Source organism: Poeciliopsis prolifica, unplaced genomic scaffold, assembly GCF_027474105.1.
Source record: "Poeciliopsis prolifica strain line A6 unplaced genomic scaffold, Auburn_PproV2 SCAFFOLD187, whole genome shotgun sequence".
Classification (NCBI taxonomy): domain Eukaryota; kingdom Metazoa; phylum Chordata; class Actinopteri; order Cyprinodontiformes; family Poeciliidae; genus Poeciliopsis; species Poeciliopsis prolifica.
In genome coordinates this window covers 218,388-242,945 of record NW_026562562.1, presented here as the reverse complement: position 1 = coordinate 242,945, position 24,558 = coordinate 218,388, and the positions used below count along the sequence as shown (strand labels likewise).

The window sequence follows — 24,558 nt, the reverse complement described above, 5'->3', positions numbered from 1 at the left end:
ACCATCAGGAAGCTGGTGAAACGAACTGGACTTTCTGGGACCAGAGTTGGATTAAAGCGATGGGAGTTCGTTCTCCTGCAACCAGGCAGAGATCAGGTTTCTCTTCTGTTTCTGAATTGTCTTAAAACTCGTATTTGTTGAATCGTTTTGCTCATCCTGACTGATGGTCTCTGTTTTAAGCATCTTGTCTATGTTTGTTATTATTCTGAGTTCTTTGTGAGTAAAAGCGGTTTGCCTGGCCGTCCTGCTGACCTCAGTCCAGGTCAGACTCTACATGTAAAATCCTCATCAAAACTGCAGCAGGAGTTTCTAATGAGGTTCATTCTGATGATTGTTGCAGCGTTCAGGATTTGTGCTGCTCTGTAAAACATTTCAGTGTTTTCTGTCAGCTCCAGCCTGGCCCACTGGCAGTGAACTGTGTGTGTGTGTGTTTAAGGTGTGGGCAGCGGGGTCGCGACCTGCTGTCAGGCAGCATCTGCTGTGATGACAGGCTCTGGTTCTGCCAGCTGCTGAAGCTCTGATCTGCTCAGTTTCTCCTGCGGATCAATGAAGCTTCACCTTCATGCTTTCTGCTGGCTGGACGTCTGCACACACTTTCTGGATGGATTAGCATCAGCAGCAGTGACAGGCAGGGTCAAGTCTGCTCTGACTCCACAGCGCCCCCCAGTGGAGAGGTTTCAGAATCAGTTTGAGCCAGTTTGTCTTCAGAACCTCTTTGTCAGGTCTGTAACTGATCTCCCGGACCCTCTGAAAGTCAGAGCAGCTCAGCAGGAAAACAAAGTTTTTACCTTGAAGAAGCAAAACGCTGAGAGTCGAGAACGAGCCGCAGACAACACATGAAGAAAGAGTCGAACTGAGTTATATAAACGAGTCCAGCTGGATCCTGGATCTGAAAGGAAGTGTTTAACCCCCTTACAGTCCGGTTGACCCGGTTCTACTGGAACCAGAACTCCATCCTCAGATTTAGTTGCTGCTCAGACTCTCTGCTCACGTAACAAACATTTTCTGCTTGCTTCTGGAAAAAAATGCACCTTCGCCTGGCAACCTCTCAGCCAATAGAATGATTGCAGCCACTGGATGCAGCAGCTGAACCTGTTTCTGAATGTCTGTTGATTTGGCTTAAAGCATCTTTTCTCTGATTAATAAGCGGCCGTGTCGCAGGAGGCGCCGCTGCTCTCCGCCTTCTCAGAGGTAAACAATTCTTTCAGGAGTATGGATCCGGCGACATGTCACATCTCAGCGGTTCACTTGTAAAAGCTCATTTCAATGACAAAATAAAAAGTTCAACGCCGACACAGTTTGCAGACACGCTGGGCTAATTAGACGTCGCTAAGCAGCCGAGTGAAAAAGCCACACAAAGACAGTAATTTATGACTTACTGACGGAGTGGAGGCGTTTCTGCTCCAGACAACATGCTAATGACACCGAGAGCGCAAACAGAGCTGACTGCAGGCACCGGCCGAACCCACGTTCAATCAGACCCGACCGGAACCAGCCTGGTTCTGACACATCAACATCTGGGAGAAACTGAGCAGAATCTGTGAAACAAACAAGAACAATTCATCAGAGAGAAACAGGGAAAAAACATGAAAGCCATACATCTCAGAGATTTAGCAGTTTGTCCTAAATGTCCTAGTTAAAGTCATGAAGAAACCACTACAGTTTCAGGAGTTTCAAAGCAACAAACTTTGTGTTTGCATTCAGCTGATTCATAGAGTAAATCGGATCCGTTCCCAGTGACTGAGGAAAACTGCTGACTGGGGAGTTTATTGGTTTCAGCCAATAAGATGAAAGGAACAGATCCGCCTGCGGTCCGGTCCGAATGACCAGAACCACACAAGAAGAAACAAGGATTCCCCAAGCCAGCGGTAAGAGAAACTGGATCGGTTCAGGAAACCAACAAGCTTCAGAAACAAACCACTGAAAACCCAGCAGGACTCTGAGTCTCACTTCCGGTTCTGATGGACTTTATCGTTTCTAGAACATGATGACAGCACAAAACCACCGACGGGTCTGGACCTGGGCGGGGCTGAGGGTTCTGACTGGCTGAAACACCCAAATCCAAATAATTATGCAGGGTTAGAGGTTACAGTTAGAGGTTAGAGGTTACAGTTAGAGGTTACAGTTAGAGGTTAGAGGTTACAGTTAGAGGTTACAGTTAGAGGTTACAGTTAGAGGTTACAGTTAGAGGTTACAGTTAGAGGTTAGAGTTTCCTCAGGTTTTCTCTGGTCATTTCCAGTTCGTTTACCTGGACGGACTGGACCCCATTAGTCTGAGACATCCTTTGTTTTCTGCTAATAATGAATAAATTGGGTCCAGAAAGTGAATTGAAAGTTCAGGTTTCCGGGTCCAGAGAACCACGTCTTCTGAATCTGTAAGGAGCCGAGAACGCCGGCGGGAGCTTTGCTCCTGGTTGTCCAGTCGTAAATACTGAATTATTAAACCTTTTACTGGATAATTTATTGCTTTGTGTGTGGCTTGTCGCCGCTGCCCTTCATCCGGATCCGTTTTATCCCGTGTCTGTAAATCTGTGCTCTCACTGGAAGCCGTCGCCGCGTCAGTCGTCGGGTAGACTGAGGAGACGGCAGGCAGTCAGTTCCCAGATCCTCTGTGGAAACTTCCAGCTGAAGGTTGCTTTGTCCCTCTGACTCGACTCCTCTGAACAGAACAAACATTTCAAAGAGAAATCTTCTCTCTCACGTCTGAAAGGAAACAAAAGGCAGGGAGGAGAACCAGCCTCTCAGGGGAGGCCCGGTTCCTCCGTCAGCCGCTTCAAAGTTCCCTTTCTTTCTCCAACGAGCACAAAGCTGGAGCCGGAGCAGCACTGAACACCTCAACGTTTATGATGGAGGAGGAAATGAAAAGCAAACGGAGCAAAAAGTATCTGGAAGCAGACGGAGAACTCCGCCCAACACAAAGCTGCAACTTATCAGAGTTTAGCAGAAACAGGTTTTACAGAGGAAACATTTCATGATGAAGAGTCTCTGGTTCCTCTGAAACTGGAGCAAATCTGGTCGGCTCAATCCATCAACGTTTATATCTGTTCATAGATTAAAACATCCACTTTGTTCCCCCAACAGGTCAGACACCTTTACCTGGTGAAAATGAATCTGCACTGAAATGTTTATTTATTCTCAATTGTACTGAACTGAGATGAAATCAAAGTGATTTATAAGAAATAAAAATTAAGAAAATATAAAAATATGAACTACTGGAGGCTTCAAAACAACCACAACTAAACTGAACTGATTCGATCCAAACTGAACATCAACATCATCAAATTGACTCAAATGTTTCAGCTCTTTGACTGGCCAGCTTTCTGATTGGCCAGCTCTCTGATTGGCCAGCTCTCTGATTGGCCAGCTCCCTGATTGGCCAGCTCCCCTGATTGGCCAGCTCCCTGATTGGCCAGCTCTCTGATTGGCCAGCTCCCTGATTGGCCAGCTCCCTGATTGGCCAGCTCTCTGATTGGCCAGCTCTCTGATTGGCCAGCTCCCTGATTGGCCAGCTCCCTGATTGGCCAGCTCTCTGATTGGCCAGCTCCCTGATTGGCCAGCTCTCTGATTGGCCAGCTCTCTGATTGGCCAGCTCCCTGATTGGCCAGCTCTCTGATTGGCCAGCTCTCTGATTGGCCAGCTCTCTGATTGGCCAGCTCTCTGATTGGCCAGCTCTCTGATTGGCCAGCTCTCTGACGTCCTGCAGGTCTTCCTCTCTGGTTTTGCTCCTGCTGCTCCAGTCTGAGTTGGATGTGAAGTTAACGATCCGTCCTCGGCTCTCTGGCAGGCGGTCAGCCTGAAGCGATGATGTCACACGATCTGCTGTCCAAACCTTCATCAGCCTCTTCATCACCACTAACAGGCTGCAGACAGAAAAAGATTCTCTGTCCTGATTTAGTCTTTCCTGCTGCATGTTGGACACATTCATATTGTTGTGCATTTGGATTTCTTCCTTCATTTTGGACGTTTCTGTTTTATCTCCAACGTGACTCATTTTATTCTTCTGGATCCTCATTTGATGGATGAACTTTATTCTTTCTTATTTAATCCGTTTTGAACTAAAAGTTTTGGCGTTTGGTTTGTTTATGAGTCAATAAAAACAGAAGCAGAATCAGCTTCTCCCGCCTGCTGAGCCGCCCTGAAAAGTTAAACTGGCGACAGACTGGAGTTTCCTCTGCAGCAGCTTCAGGTTGGCAGAAGCAGCGAAAATCTAGCTGTAGTTTCTGATGCAGGATCAGAATCTCCTCCTGATTCCCAACGGGAGGAGGAGGTGCTGAAGGAGCCGTTTCTGTTGCTGCTCCTTCACAGAGTTCAGTAAAACGCTACAGGGAGGCGAAGAGGAACGTCTCTGTCAGGGAAATATAAATGTTTCAGTGTGTTTGCATCTGCAGGCTCCTGTGAGCGTTTAACCTGCCAGACGTTCCAGGGATCTAAATGTTTCTGAGGGATCAGGACTTCCCCCGTTTTCTGCTTTCCTCCTGCAGAAACATGCAGATCCGACTCACTGCTGCGCTTATGATGTCATAAATCATTCATGTCAACAACACGACCTCAACAGCTTTGAAATAATGAAATATTTACAGCGCTGCTTCAGAAGTTCAGACATTTGAGTAAAATAATCAAATCTTGTTTAATTGATCTGAATCTGAAACAGAAGGATAATTCTCCAGGATTCTGAACTGAACGTCAGACGTCTGGAAAGGTCAGTGTGGCAGTCAGGGGTCGGTGTGACAGTCAGAGGTCGGTGTAGCGGTCAGAGGTCAGTCAGAGGTCAGTGTGGCGGTCAGAGGTCAGTCAGAGGTCAGTGTGGCGGTCAGAGGTCAGTCAGAGGTCAGTGTAGCGGTCAGCACTCTGAGCTCCAGTAATCGAATCGTTGGGCTCAGACAATCTGTTTAGACATCAGTCAGCTGAACAAGTTGATTTGAGGGGAGCTACCCTTTACAGAAATCTGTTTCCAGTCTTGCTAGTGTGCAGCTAACTGAGTTAGTAGTAAGACGTCGAGCAGAAGCTGTGAGGATGGTGTAAATATGACTGTAATAAAATCAGACCTGCTGTCAGCTGGAGAATCTCCAGCAGAACGGCGTGGAGCAGCGACTGGTCGTCCATTAAGCCATCGATTGTCTGCAGGGTCCGGCTGCATTGATGCTGTCTGCTGGACATCACAGCATCAATAACAACAATCTGTTGACACTGCCAGTCGATTCCTGCACATTATTAAACAGAAGCAGCAGCTGCACTGACTGCTGGCGGACTCTGCAGGCTTCCAGACGGACGGACAAACTTCAGGTCGCCGTTTGGCTGCCGATGATTCCACCCAGACCCGACGGATCTGGACCAAACGAACCGGGTCCAACCTGCAGAAACCACAGAAATAAAACCGGTTCAGATCTTCACTGACTGTCTCAGCTGCAAGTTTATTTTTTACAGTGTCGTTCTGAAAACACCAGCAACCAGGAAGTTGCAGTCAAGTTGAATTTTATAATAAATTATGTTACAGTTCTGTTTCCACCGATACGACTGTTTTACAGTTTTAACAGAATCATAAAAAAGCAAAAAGACCAAAATATATTCTGCAAATCATGGTGAGTTTGAGCTCCAAGCATCTGGGGAGAGATTTCTCCAGCCAGGACATTATTCAGACACGTTAAATGTAATCTGGCATGATGTTTTCACTCACTCAGTTCCTATTGTTTTTTGTTTTATTTATTTTGCCTTGCTCCAAGGAACATTTCCATAAAGAGTCAATAATAAAGTTAAACTGGTACATCTACAATTTTTATAGAAATTAACCGTAAACCTTTTAATGATCTGTGCTGTTGAAGTGATTCTTCCAAATGTTTCTCTGTGCGGTGAAATTCTGGGAAACAGTTAACAGTAATTTACTGTAAATTATACAAGTTTCTTTGTATAGCGTATATTAAGAAACATGTTGCCAACACATTTAAAAATTTAGGCCATGAGGTCCAACGTGTGGATTACAGCGGACCGGAGTCTGGTTGAAACGGACCGGAGTCAGGTTGAAACGGACCGGAGTCTGGTTGAAACGGACCGGAGTCTGGTTGAAACGGACCGGAGTCTGGTTGAAACGGACCAAAGTCGGGTTGAAACGGACCGGAGTCGGGTTGAAACGGACCGGATTCTGGTTGAAACGGACCGGAGTCTGGTTGAAACGGACCGGAGTCGGGTTGAAACGGACCGGAGTCGGGTTGAAACGGACCGGAGTCTGGTTGAAACGGACCGGAGTCTGGTTGAAACGGACCAAAGTCGGGTTGAAACGGACCGGAGTCGGGTTGAAACGGACCGGAGTCGGGTTGAAGTGGATTTCTGGCCTGGTTTTCCTCTGACACGTTTCTCAATGTCAGCTCATTCTGCTAGTTTTATTTGACTTCTGTCTCTGTTTAAAATAGTCGTATTAAATAATCATGTTATTTCTTCCTAGATCATTTGTTGTTTTTTTCTTGTCGGAAAAGGGAGCAGACCCAGATGAAGTTCTGGCTGTTTGCTGCTTTATTACCGTCGTTTCCCAAAGCGTGACTCGTGCAAATCAACGCCGACTCGTAATCTGGTTGCGTCTTCCTGCGGGCTGAGGTGATGAGTGGCGGCAGTAAAGACCAGTGAGTGGTGAAGCCGGCACTCTGTGGCGCAGAACCGGCTCTTTCAGTACATTATGACATGAACGCAGCCCATTGGAGTTAATTGAAGGGCTCTGGGCTGTGCATGAGGATGACAGCAATAGCTCATGATTTATTGTTTTCATTTGGGTAATTTTGCTTCATCATCTGCCCACAGCACCAGATTCATTTTAACACCAGAGCCTGAGTCACTGATGAACAAGAAGACAGAAAACTGAACCAGAGATGCAACAAAGTCCAGCCGGTCACATGAGTTCACTCCACAGCAGAGAGACATTCATCATCCAGCCTCCAGGCTGCAGCTCCAGGTTTTTCTGAACCTTAGAGAAGCTGCTGCTGACAGAGGAACATGAACCGAGTGCAGCGCTGAGGAGGGAGAACAGGACCAGAGGAAATGTTCAACTGTTTGTGACTGAATTTCCCCAATAACCAGAATCTGATCAGCAGATTCCTTCCATCTGGAGACAATAATAATACAATAACAATAAAATGCAAACGGTTCCCTTGACAAAGAGCTAACTATGAAACCGAAGGTCCATGTGTTCAGTCCTAATCTGACTCCAGTCCACTTTAAATCCAACTTCATTCTGCCTGCCTAGTCAAAGTCCGGTTCGGATGACCTCTGACCTCTGGTCCTCCAAACCTCGATCTGGTTCAGTTTGAATCTGAACGCCAAGTGGACCAGAGAGCGCTTTAAAAGCAGGAAGTGCACTACAACGCAGGGCATTCTGGGTAACCAGAGCTAAGATGCTAGCCTAGCGCTAGCAGCAGAAATGGCTCCTGGTCTTCAGCCAAACACTAAAGAGAAATCACTAAACTCTGACGCCTCCATCTTGTTTCATCTGGTGAAACAGGAAGTTGCTCTCAGTGTCTTCAAAGGTCACATGTGGGGTACCCCAAGGTTCAATCCTAGGACCCCTCTTATTCAATATTTATATTCTCCCACTAGCTCAGGTTATAACAGAAAATAATAATATTAGCTACCATAACTATGCAGATGATACTCAACTCTACATTATGATGTCACCAGGTGACCTTTGACCCCATCCAATCACTGAATAAATGCTTAGAACAGATAAATGTCTGGATGTGCCAAAACTTTCTCAGCTGAAGTCAACTAAAAACTAGCGATCAGCCTGAAACCTGGGAGTAGTGATGGACGGTTTAGCACCACAATACATCAAAGATCTGCTGTTGTTGTATCAACCTTCCAGACTCTCAGGTTCTGGTTCTGGTTCTGCTTTGCATCCCCAGAACCAGAACCAAGAACCAAGAGAGGAGAAGCAGCTTTCAGCATCTATGCACCAAAAATCTGGAACAAACTTCCAGAAAACTGTAAAACAGCAGAAACTCTGACTTCCTTTAAATCTCAACTAAAAACCAGCTGATTAGAGTTTGATTTGAAATGTAATATGTAACAATGTATTATTGATTCCATGATGCATGACTTTGTGTTTATGATGTAAAACACTTTGAGATGCCTTGCTGCTGAAATGGGCTATACAGATAACATTTGATTCATTGATTGATTCAGAGGTTTTAGTGTCGTTTCCTGCAGTGGTTGTTGGTGCAGCGCCCCCATAGGCCAGGAGGGGAACAGGTTGGTTTGGGTCAGAACCGCAGCAGCTGGAGGTTCTGTTCCAGGTGTTCTGGTTTCATTAGAACCGGGTCTAAGACTCATTTTTACTTTCCCTTCCTGCTTTCATTCTTCCTGTCGTGGTTCCTCTCGTTAGAACATAGATGGAGTTTCTTCTTCTGCGCCGCAGATCAGAGCGATCTCTTCATCTCTGCAGACCAGCAGCATTAAACTCTCAGCATCACCGACAGTAACTCAGAAAATGAAACCACGAGTGCAACCCTTCAGAGTGTTTACGGCTGAATCCTGTGCAGTTTGGCTAAAGGGATGAAAGACGATTTATTTATGTGTCGTCTCTCTGCTTTGGAGGAAAAGCCGTTTTCTCTTTAACTGGCTGCTGTGCCGTCGGGCCTCCAGTTTCTGACTCATCCTGTGAAAGTCATGAAATCTGGCAGCAGGCAGGTCGACCGACTGAGCCAGAGCGGCTAAATTTACTGCAGCAAACTGACGATTTCTCACAGTCACAAAGAAAACGACACATGGGTCCAAACCAGCAAAGCTTTCATTGGGCCGATCCAGCGGGTTTTACTGGTTCTGTAAGAACAAGGAGCTGGATGAGTTTCAGCTCTGAGGTTTTCCTGAAGCTCCGTTATGTTTTTGTTTGGCAGTAATGATGCTGCACCTCCATCTGTGGACAGCAGTTTGGTGTGCTCCTCATTAGCAGTCTGCTGAGGTCCGGCGGGTTGCAGCGGGTCCGTCTGAGGCGGCGAACAGATGGCGGCCGAGCCACCATCACGTTTCATATCCAAGCCCCAAGACGGGAGGCGCTGGGGAAATTCAGCTGAGACTAGAGAACAAATGAAACCAAACGAAGCAGCAGGAGGTCAGCACTGTAAAAACTCAACATCACCAGCTAGATTTAGTTGGTGGTAAAGACGCAGCGATCCGCAGGACTGACTTTACATGGAGTCATAAATGTAGTGAACTATTAATTCACCTGCTTGCTGCACCAGAACAGATTCACCACATCAACAAAATAACTGATTTATTCAGAGCAGGTTGAGTAAAACCTGAAACTACAGGATGAGTCAAACATTTCAAACAAACTAAAACTGGTTCAGAGACTTTCATTCATTCATCTGAAATAAATAATCTAACATGATTAACTAAGACTTATAATTATTTATTATTAGAAGATGTTGCTCCACTGCAGATTCTTTCCATTCGTTTTAAATTCCTGTCTGTTTTAACTGAGTTTAATCTTTTTTCCAGTTCATCACTTCACCTGCAGATCTGCTTCCTTTGGGTCTGAGCAGAACCAGAACCAAACTCTAAACTCGAAGGAGTCAGGATGAAGAACAATAAAATCAGTTTTTAGTTTTCATGTTTTCATCTTATTTTCTGAACTTCTGGCTTTGCTTGTGTGTATTTTTTGTTCTGTGTTTTGTTGGTTCCCACAATAAAAATGAATAATAATGTTTCAGCCTGCGTGTGTTCGGCTGCATCGGGTCGGTTCTGGCCGGGTCGGTTGGTGTTTCTGGGCTTCAGCCTGGCGCCGATTACTAACATTCAGCCTTTTCATTACACATCATACGCAGTAATAAATCACAACCTGAGAGGTTCTGATGGTTAATCACCATGGTGCCCAGACAAAATGTTCTGGTTCTGCTCAGGATTCACTTTAAAGGGCTCCTGGTTCTGAAAGTTCTGGTGGTGATTAACAGAATTAAAGTGACAAAACATTCATCTTTGTTTTGTCAGGTTGAAAATAAAACTTTTTATCATTAAAGATTCTTTTCATTAAACCCACATTTATGTATTAAATGTATTTTCTTGATCTGTTGTAATATTCAGCAGTTAAATGTGCTGTAAATTCTAAAAATCAGAAAAGAAATTTTGAAAACTTTGAAAAGTCTGTGTTCAGCTGAGCAGCTTCATGTTTCACCTAAAGCTGCAGTAACTTTCAGAAAAATAGAGTAAACCTGAGTAAATACCAGCAGGGTGTGAAGACTTTCTGAGTTTGTTTGGGAGCAGAGACGGTTCTGGACAGCAGCTGCAGGAGGCAGAGAACCTGGCAGTTTCCAGAAAACTGAGAAACTGCAGAAACACTGAGTTCCTCTCAACCTCCTGCTGGAGCTGCGATGGATCAATAACAGCTGGAAGCACGTAAACGGTCGTCTGTTGTTTTATTCCATTTAAAAGACGTTCAGTTTTCCTGAAAATGGTTGATGCTAATAAACATGTCTTTGTAATGAGAAATAAAGTCACCCGCCCCGGTTGGGATCATGTCAGCTCCAGTTTGTCAACAATATAAAACCAGTTTGCTGTCAAACTGGGATTTTGGAGCCATAAAAGCTACAGCAGCGTTTCATGAGTGAACTGGGAAATAAACGTTAACAGCTGGAATCGTGTGTGTGTGTGGACACACATCACCCAAACACCTAACCATGATGTCATCATCTAGATTTTATATATTGTTGTTTATTTCTTACTATACATGAAAAATAAAATAATACATTTATCTGAAACTAAACGGCTATAAAACTAATGAAGACACAACAGAACCTTCCTGCACCATCAGCTTCAGCGAGGGGGAGACACACACACACACACACACGAGCGCACATACACACCCCCCCGTACCCCCCCCCCACACACCTACACCCACACGCGCACATACATACACACACACACACCCACATACACCCACACATCCACCCACACACACACACACACACCCACACCCACATACACCCACACATCCACCCACACACACACACACACCCTGCTGCGGGAGGGAAAGGTCAGGCTGGTTTCAGAGCGACATGATGTTTCCAGTTTTCATAGAAACCTAAAGGCCGGAAGACGCTCCTCCGGTTCCTTACTCGGACCTCCTGCTGGTTCTGGTCGGTTTCGCCTGATCCAGGAGCGATCCTCTGTGCCTCCAGACTAGCAGCTGTCAGCCTATGGAAATGCTAGCATTGTGAGTGGAATGTCCTCACACACACTCACTCTGGGTGTTTCAATTGAAAACCCTCATTAAGTTGTTGAATCTGAGCTCAAGATAAAAACATTTAGTTTTTAATCTGTTCTTCAACCATCAGATTGGTTATGAAACTTTACAGAGTTTCTCTGATCATTCATAGAGCTTGTTGAGAAATGTGGACGCTGACATTAGCGTTAGCTGCTACATGTTTAGCATTGAGATGCTATTTTAGGCTAGCATAGCTTTGCTGATAGGCTAACTCCTTTTAGCTCAACTTGAACCTACAACAGTCTTGCCCAGCATCCAATCAGATTGTTTAGAAGCAGAAATGAACCCAGAGAGAAGCGGCTTCGTTTGCCATTGCTAGCGGATATAGCTGTGTGTGTGTTAGCTGTGTGTATGTTAGCTTTGTTTTGCTGTGTGTGTGTTAGCTGTGTGTATGTTAGCTTTGTGTTTGCTGTGTGTGTGTTAGCTGTGTGTATGTTAGCTTTGTGTTAGCTGTGTGTGTGTTAGCTGTGTGTATGTTAGCTTTGTGTTTGCTGTGTGTGTGTTAGCTGTGTGTATGTTAGCTTTGTGTTTGCTGTGTGTGTGTTAGCTGTGTGTATGTTAGCTTTGTGTTTGCTGTGTGTGTGTTAGCTGTGTGTACGTTAGGTGGGTGTATGTTAGCTTTGTTTGTTGTGTGTGTTAGCTGGGTGTATGTTAGCTGGGTGTATGTTAGCTTTGTTTGCTGTGTGTGTGTTAGCTGGGTGTATGTTAGCTGGGTGTATGTTAGCTTTGTTTGCTGTGTGTGTGTTAGCTGTGTGTACGTTAGGTGGGTGTATGTTAGCTTTGTTTGCTGTGTGTGTGTTAGCTGGGTGTATGTTAGCTGGGTGTATGTTAGCTTTGTTTGCTGTGTGTGTGTTTAGCTGGGTGTATGTTAGCTGGGTGTATGTTAGCTTTGTTTGCTGTGTGTGTGTTAGCTGGGTGTATGTTAGCTGGGTGTATGTTAGCTTTGTTTGCTGTGTGTGTGTTAGCTGTCAGAGCAGGGAGGGAACCCAGACGCAGATGCGCTGAGCGGCTGCAGATGCTTCATGTCACAGAGACATTGTTAGCGCATCGCGCCGTTGACACGCTGCAGACTCACACGCTCCAGGCTCCTCGTTTTTAACTGACATCTTGTTTTTGCTCTCATCATGCTGTCACAATATTAGTAATTTGTTGGGAGCTGAGACGGTGAGTGAATTCTGATGAAGTCGAGTCTTAATGAGCTGTGACTGTTAACGAGCCGGCTGCACCAGTCCTCCCGATCCGTTGTTCATCTTTTATTTCCATCTCCCTCATTGGATCAGGAGCTGGATGTCGCTTCCAGCACATTTTCTGTTTTCTGACAACAGGAAGTTTTCTGACAACAGGAAGCTTCCCTTTCATTGTCCAGAAGTCTGTTCAACCCAGGTGACCAGGTTTTCATCCTGAGACTCTTGGAAGCAATTTTAAATTGAAAATCTGAGCCTGACTTCCTTCCCGTTTCTCCCTGAAGGCCAACTGCTAAACAAACACTGAGACACACACAAATTAGCCAGTAGTCGATATGAAGTTACAGTATTTTGCACGTTTCCTTCAGCCCGTATTCAGATGAAATGTGGTTGGAGGGTTTAGGTTAGAATCAGAAATGTTTCTTCCTGGTCCAGTAAAGGAAGTCGAACTGCTCCGAGTCGTCTGCAGAGAGCAACATTCACTATAACCTCTGTCTGATTGCGGGTCTGTTGATGCGCCTGCCTTATTAAAACTGGATTTTTCCTGCTGGTTCTGAGGAAAACATGTTTGTTCTGCTAAACGGTGAACTGCAGCAGCATGAGGCTTTTCTGAAGGAGAGTAATCCTGCTGCTCATTTTCTCTGGGACTTTGGGTGGCTTTAAGAGAAATGGATTTTCAGGCTAAAGCTGACCAGCAGATACAGAACCGGCTCGCTTCAGAGTCAAGGAAAAACCCAGAAAGCTGTTTTTGGTTTCCGTCACAACATCTCTTCAGATTATTTTGGATTTAATGCTGAAGTGGTGCTGAACACTGAAACATCTGGCTTCACTTGCCAGGAACAACAAACCGGTTTCCTTTAGCAGAGTTCCAGGTTTGGTCTCTGATCCAGTTTCAGAGAGATAACTGACCTTTGACCTTCCTGTGTTTACGTCTGGTTGTCCCGCCCCCAGACCATCTGACCCATCGGCCTTTAATGGTTAAGGTTTTAGCATTGAGATGCTAAAACCTTAAAGGTTTTCCGTCACTGCAAAGCTTGGCTCTACGTTTGGATTTGAACAGTTCCTGGTATTTTCCCATCAGATCGAGCCGCTGAACGTTTGCTGAGCTGCTTCACCGCAGCGGATTTGGGACAGAAATCAGGCTGTAAATGTTCCTGCATCCATTGAAGTTCGACAAACATTATAAAAGCAAACAGGTTCTGAGTCAAACTCCAGGTGCCGACAACCTCACAGAGAATCTGGAGAAACTTTTTATGGGATGTTGGATTTCCTTTCTTCTGAGATGAGCAGCTGAGCCGTCAGCAATAATAACCGTCCAGATGCCCCAGTTTGTCTTTATTGGTGTTGATGAGGATAAAAACGTCCAGAGGAGCCAGAGAGGAAACCGACATGTCATACAAGATTAGATCACTTGAATCCTCTGCTGAGGAAGCCCCGCCCCGAAGAGGGCTCCGAACGGAGGTCCAGAAAGTCCAAACGTTTTTGTTTGGAGCTCAGCATCACCAGAGAAAAGCAGCAAATCCACATCAGACGAGTCTGAAGACAGGAAATGATCTTCAGTGAAAAGAACCAGGAGAAAAACTGGTCAAATTTATGTCTGAAGATATTTGCTACAAGGGTTATTACATGAATGAGATGACCGAAGCAAATCGCAGGCCAATTCGTTACAGTCAGGACTGTTTCAAACCAAATCTGATCCAGTCCAAACATCAGGTGGAAAACTTTCTTCTGGTTCTGGACAAAAAAACAAAACAAAAAAAGCCACAAAATGAACCCAAAAAGAGTTTGAGACGAGTCTCAGCCAGTCCTGCTGAAGAACTGTAGAGCTGGAGATGCCCTGTGACCTCGTCTCCACTGAACGGTACTGGTCAGTGGATCGGTTTGGTCCAGTCCAGTTCGCTTCGTGTGGCCGCCGCCATGCCGCCGCCATGCCGCCGCCGTGCTGGATTTAGCCCCGCCCACTCTCGCTAGGTGGGCGGGGCTTGTGGAAACGCTCCCCTCAACACGCCGGAACATAAAACCTTTGCAGTTTCACGGCTGCAACACGATTTGCAATCATAAATAGCTCATGTCCCGTTTCCACTGGGGCGTGAGACACTTTATTAAGCCTGACGTATCCAATACAACGCCCCCTGCTGGGAGGACAGGGCAAGTGCAAGGACATGCTGGAAACATCAAACAATATGAATAATAACAAACTCAACTTTTGGGTGGATACTACTAATAAATAACACCACTGGTCATTTTTACCTGCTGTTTCTTTCCCTCAGCAGCTGCTTCTGTTTGTTCCCATTATCTGACTCACAGCTGGTGTTGGATAAACACTGAGCATCTACCACAGAGTGACTTCTGGATGATAGAATCTCCAGGAGAAAAGAAAAAATCCTGAGAATATCTGGAACTGGCAGCTCTAAAGTTTCCAAACTGATTTTCTCCAAAGTGTTTTGAGTCAGCAGCTGTTCATCGAGGAAACAGCCCAGTCAAAACCTCCAACTGGACAGACTGGACTCAGGACTTCAGCCTGGGACCAACGGGGTCCAGTGGAGACTTTTGTTTGTCTTTATCTTCATGCGTTGATGTCCCACTGAGGGACAATAAAGAGGATTTCTGTTGTGATATTCCCCATTGGTTTGCTGTTTGTCCACCAGGATCTGTTATTTCACCCTCTGATTGGGTTTTACAGGAGCTGAGCTGATGAAGGTGTAAATAATCCCAGAGGAGCATTCAGCCGTCTCTTCTGCTTGGAGTTTCGCCCGGGCAGAGTTCAGCTGCTCATTACGCCGCCGTCTCTCTGAAAGAAGCTTCATTGTGCTGCTATTTTAGGAAGCCAGTCGTGTTCTGGTGCTGAAAGGCCGAGGCTTTCATCTGGAGCCCAACGAGGCGCCGAACCGCCGGCCCGGTCCACACAACCACACAGCAACAGACAGCCCGTTATTATCCAGTATTTTATTTTAAAGTCACGTCCGTTTTCTAAAGCAGACCTGAGGCCCAGCGTTGTCACTGAAAATGTATCAATAAAACAAAACCATAAAATTCACTTAATACTAAAAACGTCAAAGAATAAGAATAGGATTAAGTCTTATTTGAAAATTCTCCTTAGTTAAACAATTTTAGAATCAAAATGTTTTATTTTTTATTACACAACAAAATTTAATGTCAGTAAAACCAAAAGAAACGGAAGGAAGCGCCTGGCAGATGAAGACCTTTCAGATTCATTCCTGACAATAAAACATAAAATCGTCACAGAGAAACCAGAGGAAAAACTTTTCAATGAGACGAGATGCTAACATGCTAACAGCACCGCTAAAACGGATCAGGAACCGTTTCAGTCCGACCAGTTCCTGCTGGTGTCGCTGCAGGCTCTGGGTTGCCATGAGGACTACTTCCTGTAGTTGGCTCGGATCGAAGCCGGTCTGTTTTCACACCAGAACCAAACCCGAGCTGGTCAGATCAGAAAGTGGATCTGGGTCCGGTTGTTTGGTCCGGTCCAAGATTCAGTGGAGTGGATTCAGGAGTCCGGACCAAGGAGGAAACAAATCAGGTGAGAAACTGGTAGCTCAGCCAATAAAAGCAGCATAAATGAAAGTGTCATCAGCAGACGTTCAGATCTGGGACTGAAAAACGATTCCTGGACCTCCTGACAGCAGAACCACTCAAACCCAGATTCTCAGGCTGTCTGGCAGGAAGTGACGGCCGAAGCCTTAAAGAGCGAACAGCAGCGGCGATGAGCCCAGATCGCACATCAAGACCGGTTCACTCCGTTTAGAACCAAATGGCACTTCAAAACGTTTGGAAAGTACCGGGGGTTTGGATATCCCTCTGTAGTTTAAATCTGCTGATGTTTACAGATTTCAGGAATAATGTTAGTTTGGATTCTCAATTAAAGATGAAATCAGAAGATAGCAGTTGACAATAGGTGAAAAATATAAATTACCAATTGTCAATAAAGTTCTCTGAAATTACTTGTTTGCATAGACATAAGTTAAAGAGATAATTTAAGTTGTCAATAACAAGAGAAATTGTCTGCCAAACACAAATCCTGAAATGTAAAAGTGTTGATTTCAGATTCCTGCATGCAGAGGCGGAGCGGCTCCAGAGATGTTCTCTCTGTGCTGCTGCAGTTATCAATAAATCATCTCAGCTCAGCAGAGTCTGACTGAAGCTTCACACGTTCAGCTTTCTGGATGCTTCTTCCTATTTTCTTTCTGCACAGCGTCTCTTTGTTTCCAGCATGCAGCTCCACTCAGACTGAACGTATTAGGATTTAATTATGTTTGAGGATGAGATGCTGAGATGCAGCAGGACGCCGAACAAACAACGAGCCGCAGAGAAGAGACGGATCGCAGCTCATCACGGAGCGGCAGGGACAGTTTCATGATGAAGCCGCAGCCTGAACACGTCTTCATCACTGCAGCCTCTGATTCCTCCTCCTCAGTTTGCCTCAGGTTAACTAAAGACGTCTCCAACTCTGAAACATCTCTGCAGGAACTCTGAAGTTCTGTGAGCTCTGAAAGTCGCAGGTCAGAAAATCCTCAAGATTCAAACCTCAGCTTGGATTCGGTTGAAGTGAACTCTGGTTCAGTTTGAATGTGAATGCCAAGCGGACCAGAGAGCGCTCCAAAGCAGGAAGTGGACTACAGCGCAGGGCATTCTGGGTAAATCCAACAAAGCTAACATGTTAGCTTACCGTTAGCAGCAGAAATGGCTCCTGGTCTTCAGCCAAAGACTAAAGAGAAATCACTAAACTCTGATGCCTCCATCTTGTTTCATCTGGTGAAACAGGAAGTTGCTCTCAGTGTGTTCAGAGGTTTTAGTGTCGTTTCCTTCAGTGGTTGTTGGTGCAGCGCCCCCACAGGCCAGGAGGGGAACAGGCTGGTTGGACTCAGAACCACAGCAGCTGGAGGTTCTGTTCCAGATGTTCTGGTTCCAGTAGAACCGGGTCGACCCGACCATCAGGACAGAAACATCCTTCATTCCCTGCAGATGCTCATCAACAGACCTGTCTAGTGTTTGGAAACTCGTCCCAGAGATCAATTCAACATTTTCATTACCGATAGATTTTCCGGATCAAACCTCCTGACGGGTTTCTGGATTACCTGCTCGAGTCCCGGCTTCCCGCTGCTCCACAGGTCCAACTTCAGCCAGACAACAGGAAACTGAGGCTCAAACTTTCCTCATGTCATTCCCACGCCGGCGTTCCCGACCGCCTGGAAGCATCAACGCATCCCAAACAGCGCGCCTCGCGTCGTTACCAACGCAACGAGGTCCGCCTCAGCCCACGTCGCCATGGTAACAGCCGCTCATTCCTGCACACCGAGGATAAAGGCTCGTCTGCACGGAGCGAGGAGGAGGAGGAGGAAGACGGGTCAGCTGGACGGCTGCTCTCCGACTGAAACCTTCAGAATCACTAAACCCAAACGGGCTGATCTGCTCTGAGAGGACAGACGGAAACCTGCTTCCTCCTCAGCTCAGCCTCCAGCCATTTTCTGGACTCCTTTGTGTTTCTGGATGAATCTGGATCTTTTTGTCATTCATGATGCGGAGCGGGAACGCGGCCACTGCGCTCCGTTCCGCCTGCTTCAGACCCGCGCTGATCCAGTCAGTAAACAACAAACCTCAGAAACGATGCGTTCGCTCCAAAGTTACTTCCTGCTCACTGATTCGTTTAATGATCCACATGCATTTGGTGCTTCATTGAGACTGCATTAAGAGTATCCATAGTTTCAGCTGAGAGCGGTTTCAGGTCGGACCCGGATTAATCGGAACCACTATGGTCCCTCATGTTCCTGTCCTCTTTACCTGCCGCTCAGTAAAGTATTCACACCCCTGCTGGGCGCCTTGTCAGAGGAACGAAACCCGTTTAGAACCGCTAATCACAACAACACAGGTTTAAATATGTATTAGAGATACCACAGACATGAAGACGCCTTACTGTATTTAAAAATAAATATAGAGAAGGATTGTGGTCTAGTCAAAGTCTGCAGAGGAAGCCGTCTCACGTTTCTGAGCCAGAGTAAAGGGAGAAGAAGTATCTGTTTCATGGGACTAATTATCCGAGTTAATAAGCATCAGAGTAACGACAGCATCATGACGGTTTGATGAGATTTAGTTTGATTTTTGCTCCAACAGTTTGAATCCTCCCAGAACTGCAGCAGCAATCAGCCGGAGTGAATCCCGTCGCTCCTGCTGCGTTTCCTAGGCTCGGCATCTGCTGGAGCGATGGGAGTCAAACAGGATCCGTGTCGGGACTCATACCTGCGTCTCATAAATCCAGAAGCTGCCTCAGGAAGCAAACGCTCTGCATCCAGAGGTCACTGAGTCCAGGTCACCAGATCCGGTCCATCACAGGACTTCACTCTCCTCTTCATCACAATCACCATCGTCATCGTGTCTGAAGCAGAGACATATTTTGTTTTTACGAATCACGTCACAATATCACCAAGAAATAATGACAGCATCTCAGGAAGTTAAGCTTTAGTGTCAGTTTGACAAACAAGGAAATTATTCATGTTTTAACCAGAGTAGAAGCAGAACTTTGACTTTAATCTATTTTGAAAAAATAAAACTATCAAAACTTTTCTCTCATTAAAACAATTTCTTTCCTCTACAATTTTCTACATATTTACTAACATTAAAATCACAAAGCATTTCATGTAAAAGCTGGATAAAAAGCATCATGAGAGGGAGGAATGGATTGATGGATGGATGGATGGATGGATGGATGATGGATGGATGATGGATGGATGATGGATGGATGATGGATGGATGGATGGATGAATGATGGATGGATGAATGATGGATGGATGATGGATGGATGAGTGATGGATGGATGATGGATGGATGGATGAATGATGGATGGATGGATGATGGATGGATGGATGGATGATGGATGGATGGATGAATGATGGATGGATGTATGAATGATGGATGGATGGATGGTTGATGGATGGATGAATGATGGATGGATGGATGATGGATGAATGATGGATGGATGGATGAATGGATGATGGATGGATGATGGATGGATGAATGGATGAATGAATGATGGATGGATGGATGGATGGATGGATGATGGATGGATGAATGATGGATGGATGGATGATGGATGGATGGATGGATGATGGATGGATGGATGGATGGATGATGGATGATGGATGGATGGATGATGGATGGATGAATGATGGATGGATGGATGATGGATGGATGGATGGATGATGGATGGATGGATGGATGGATGATGGATGATGGATGGATGGATGATGGATGGATGGATGATGGATGGATGATGGATGGATGGATGGATGATGGATGGATGGATGGATGGATGATGGATGGATGGATGGATGATGGATGGATGGATGATGGATGGATGATGGATGATGGATGGATGGATGGATGGATGGATGATGGATGGATGGATGATGGATGGATGATGGATGGATGGATGGATGATGGATGGATGATGGATGGATTATGTTCATGATCAGCATCTGGTTTTACAAGTCGTGTGAAACATGAAGCTCCAGCTGGACGAGTCGCAGCGAATGATCATCAGCTGATTCTGGATCAGTGAAGGCTTCCTCCTCCTCTTCCTCCTTTTCCTCTTCCTCCTCCTCTTCTTCCTTTTCCTCCTTCTCCTCCTCCTCTTCATTTTTCTCCTCCTCCTCTTCTTCCTCCTCTTCTTCCTCCTCCTCTTCATCTTCCTCCTCCTCTTCTTCCTCCTCGCTGCTTTGTTGCCTCAGTTTATCGTCATTAATCCAGGAAGAGCCTCAGCTTTGAGCTTCAGCCAGTTAAAATGTCGGCTGAACTAAAGTAGCCAATAAAAACTGTAAAACTGAGAATTTCCAACTAAATATCACAGAAAATAAAGAACCGGCTACAAAAAGGAAACTAAAACTTTTCATCCTTTTAAGTCAAAAATGATCAGCAATAACTTTAACCAACTAAAACTATTTGTTGGTATTTAGTTTGCTGAATTATTAGTCAGCAAACTAAATACTTAGTTTGAAGCTAGATATTTAAATTGCAGCTAAATATTTAGCTTCAAACTAAATATTTAGTTCTGAGCTAACTAAATATTCACCTAGCTGAGAGCTACATATTTACTTTGGAGTAAATATTAGTGATCAATATTTGATCACTAAATATTGAGAGTAGATAAGTAGTTTCTAAACTAAATCTTTAGCTGCTCAGTATAAAGTTTGAAACTGTGACGTTTGCAGATGAATCAACAACGTGTCTGAAATCCTACTTTTTATATGACGCTAAATAACCCAAATTATTACCGTTAGTTTGACTGTGTAAGTTTTCTAAAACACACAGGAGTTCATCAAATGAAAACAGATTTCAACCCAAACAGAAACACAGAGCGAGCAGAAGGTTAATAACCAGCTGGGAACAAAACAGAGAGATAAATCAAACTGAAAGCCAAAGAGAGCAGAGCGTCCGAGTCCTTCAGAAACACGCCGAGCGTCTGAGCCGGATTGGACATGACAAGCTGTGTAAATCAGGCCGATGTCACCTTGTTTCACTCACAGTTTGTCAGATCAGCTTTTGCAAGTCAGTCTCCACAAACGCAGCTCCACTGGCCATTTTAAGCCCCGTCAGCCATGATGCATGTTTACTGCTGACGCTGCAGATTAAAGGGCACAACAATCAAGATGGCCGCTGCGCTGCAGCATGCAACATGCCGGCATCAAGGAAAGCAGAGCAGAAATCATCAGATAACCCAAACCTTTCATTTTATGACATTAGTGTTTTAATGCAATTCAACCTCAACGTCTCACAGACCTTTTCATCTCCAACATCTGAGAACCTCAAAATTACAACTTCTTCTACTTCCTGTGGCTCCAGGCTGAAAACGAGTCTCCAGTTTGAGCTGAGATCTTCAGCAACATGGAAAGACTTTCTGTCCTGGTTGATTATCAGCATAAGACTCGATTTATCAGTTTTGCTCCTTTCATTATATTCAGGATTCATTCTCTCTTATTTGCTGAGCCTGGTTGGTTTTACCTTGTGCTTAAAGATGTTTGGTACTGAAGAAACAACCGATCCAGGAACAAACTCCATGTTTCCATCCAAGCGTCACGCAAAGAAAAAGTGAGTTTCCATCTATGGTTTGGAGCAAATCAACAGGCTAATTCAGTCAGATGTTGATGCTCCACAGTAACAGTTATCATCATGAACACATCTCAAAACAATAGGAACCGTTCCCCTGGTAAGGCACAGACTCACCACTGGCTGAGTAAGAAACCAATCATATGTTTCCGACTCGGCTTCAACTGTTTCAGAAAAACTAAAAACCATCGCAGGCCAGCGTAGAAACTTTTTATGTTAAATGTTGCTGTTTCCATCAACTGTTTCTAAAACAAAACTTCAAAATACACATAAAAACATTGATGGAAAAACGACTAACTGCTGCTGCTGACGCTAACACAGCACAATTACCAACAAATAGAAAATAACTGCAGTGGATGTTGACAAGTTTTGAGCCAAACTCCAGGAAATAAGAGCATTAAGCCAGAATATTGCTGCAGAATCTGAGTCTGCAGGCTGACACCTGAACGCCCACTCTGCAACATCCTGGAAGTCACTCCAGCAGACGCCCTCGGGCTCCCAGCTCACCGGGATCATCAGCTGATCCACAGAGGAACCGCGCGGGTTCAGGGGTCACCGGTTGCTATAGGAACATGTCCAGCTCCAGTCTGTTCAGCTGAACCGCTAACGAAGCGCTAACTTTGACTCAGGTCTGATGAGTCAACGCCTGTCTGTAAGAGAAGCAAATATTCATAACATAAATCTGAGTTTTTCTCTTCAGGTGAACTTCGCATGAATTGTTCTCCACTTTTAACTTTTTTTCACAAATATTGTGAAAAACCAAGAGGAGGAAGAATCCCAGCTGCTTTGCTTCTTGTTAAAAAGTATAAAAAGTCAAAGTTTTTTTCTCTGAAGCCTCAGATTTCTGCCTCCTCGTCATCATTATCTAACCAGCAGTGACACACTGACCACATGCAGCCCCGCCGCGCCGCCGCCTCCCCCGACGTCATGACTGCGGCGCTGACTCACAGCAGCCGTCCTCACGTTGGCCAGCCGCGCCGGCCTCCAGCTGCTCCGCGTCAGCTGCTGCTGAACATGGAGGACGGCTGGAACCCTGCAGCAGATCCTGACCTCATCTGGAGCTGCGCCTGCTGCAGAGCTCCTGATGAATCACCTGACAGCAGATTCACACAGAGAGTCATCAGTTCAGTCTGTCACCTAAAATCTGCTACTCAAAGACATCTCAGCCTGATGAGGAGGATGAAGAACTCATCCTCCTCATCACCCACAGACCGCCAAGTTTGACCTCCTGAATCAAGACGGGGGAAACGGTTCATCATCACACTCTGCTTTTCAGCAGACCCGGTTCCACTGGAACCAGAACATCTGCTCCACCACCATCTGCTGAGTCAAACCAGCCTGTTCCCCTCCTGGCCTGTGGGGCGCTGCACCAACAACCACTGCAGGAAACGACTAAAACCTCTGGAGACACTGAGAGCAACTTCCTGCTTCACCAGATGAAACAAGATGGAGGCGTCAGAGTTTAGTGATTTCTCTTTAGTCTTTGGCTGAAGACCGGGAGCCATTTCTGCTGCTAGCGCTAGGCTAGCATGTTAGCTCTGGTTACCCAGAATGCCCTGCGCTGTAGTCCACATGCTGCTTTTGGAGCGCTCTCTGGAGGACCAAACCGAACTTTGGTTCGGTTTGGTCCTCCAGACTGAAGTTTGGAGGGTCAGAGGTCAGAGGCATTCACTCACCAGGCGAACAGGACTTTGACTAGGCCAGGGGGCAAAAAGCTTTCTAATATAAAGAGCCATTTTTTTATTCAGTTCACCAACAAGCTTAGAGTCATATTGCAAAATCTACAAATGGAAATTTGTTATTTACAAAAAATATTTTTATTTCTATTTTTATGTTAAATTTACGGAGCCTCATAGGAAAAAGAAAAAAAAATTCCCTGTATAACTTAAAGGAAACATTTAGGAAGAAAAAAAGAGGATGATATACTTTTTTCTGATAAAATATTGGTGGAAAATTATTAAAAACATCCCATTGTTAAACTAATCTAAAAATCTCCTGACACCATTTTGCAAAACCATTTTAACTGTAAATGTAAAACTGTAATGATTTTATTGCAAAGTCAAAATTAATGACGTAAACAAGTGACTCGTATTTAAGTCAAACTTCCGGAGGCCACAGCGAGACAAGAGGCCTCCAGCCGCTAGCGGCAGTGTTAGCTAGCTAGTTAGCAGTGCTAGCTAGTTAGCAGGGGTACTAGCTAGCAGTAGCGCTAGCTAGTTAGCAGCAGTGGTAGCTAGTTAGCAGCAGCAGTACTAGCTAGTTAGCAGGAATGCTAGTAGCAGTACTAGCCAGTTAGCAGCAGTGCTAGCAGCAACTCTGCGGTACAAAGCAAACCAGACACACAAACACCCCCACGCGTACTTGGTCCTGTTTAAGGTGTTACTTCATTACTTACCGTAAAGGCGGGAGACTGAAGGCGGAAACCACCACAGGGAGCCGATCGATGCTCCTCCTTTCACTCGCCTGCTTTGAGAAGGAAAAGAACCCGCGAGTGCCCCTAGTGGATCCTCCAGGTAATGGCGCTAAACTAACACAAACTTAATTACTTTTTCACATATTAAACCAAATCAAGAAAACATTAAAATGCAGATAATAAAAATAAATGGACCTGATATTAATAAATCTAAATTACTCAAGATTCCAGCCTAAAACCTGCATGTCTTATATTTATACTTAGGCTAAATCAGTACAATGTTCAGTAACTTCACATTATTTGTGGAAGGTTCAACTTTTGCATATTTTTTTATAGAATATCAAACATTTAAAAAAAAAAATGACAATTTATTTTATTTGGGACTTTTGGTTGTACACCAACAGCAGAGACTTTGAAAGCCGGAGGCGTTAGTTTTTCCAGTCCTAGGACGTTTGAGCGTATGATGATGATGTTATTAGGTCCACCTGAGGAGCCATGGTGGATCTATTGGATCCCACAGATCTGTTGGACCTTCACCGAGTGTCTGACTGATGGTTTGGTTTGGACTGATGGACGAGCGATGCATCCTCACTGACTGGGCCAGT

The 24,558-nt window shown here is 45.1% G+C and overlaps 1 long non-coding RNA gene across 3 annotated transcripts; it reads right to left on the bottom strand.

Moving 5' to 3' along the window:
• Positions 1-126: 126 nt before the first annotated feature.
• LOC129356697 (uncharacterized) lies at positions 127-24,021 on the bottom strand. 3 transcript variants are annotated; one of them, XR_008605447.1, is made up of 6 exons: positions 23,936-23,999; positions 22,429-22,633; positions 18,679-18,814; positions 5,239-5,351; positions 5,046-5,149; positions 127-1,538 (listed from the first exon to the last, which is right to left on the bottom strand). It is a non-coding gene; the product is annotated as an uncharacterized LOC129356697 (long non-coding RNA). The 3 variants fall into 3 exon arrangements; XR_008605446.1 differs by having other exon boundaries at positions 5,046-5,351; XR_008605445.1 differs by lacking the exon at positions 22,429-22,633 and having other exon boundaries at positions 5,046-5,351; positions 23,936-24,021.
• Between the last annotated feature and the right edge of the window lie 537 nt (positions 24,022-24,558).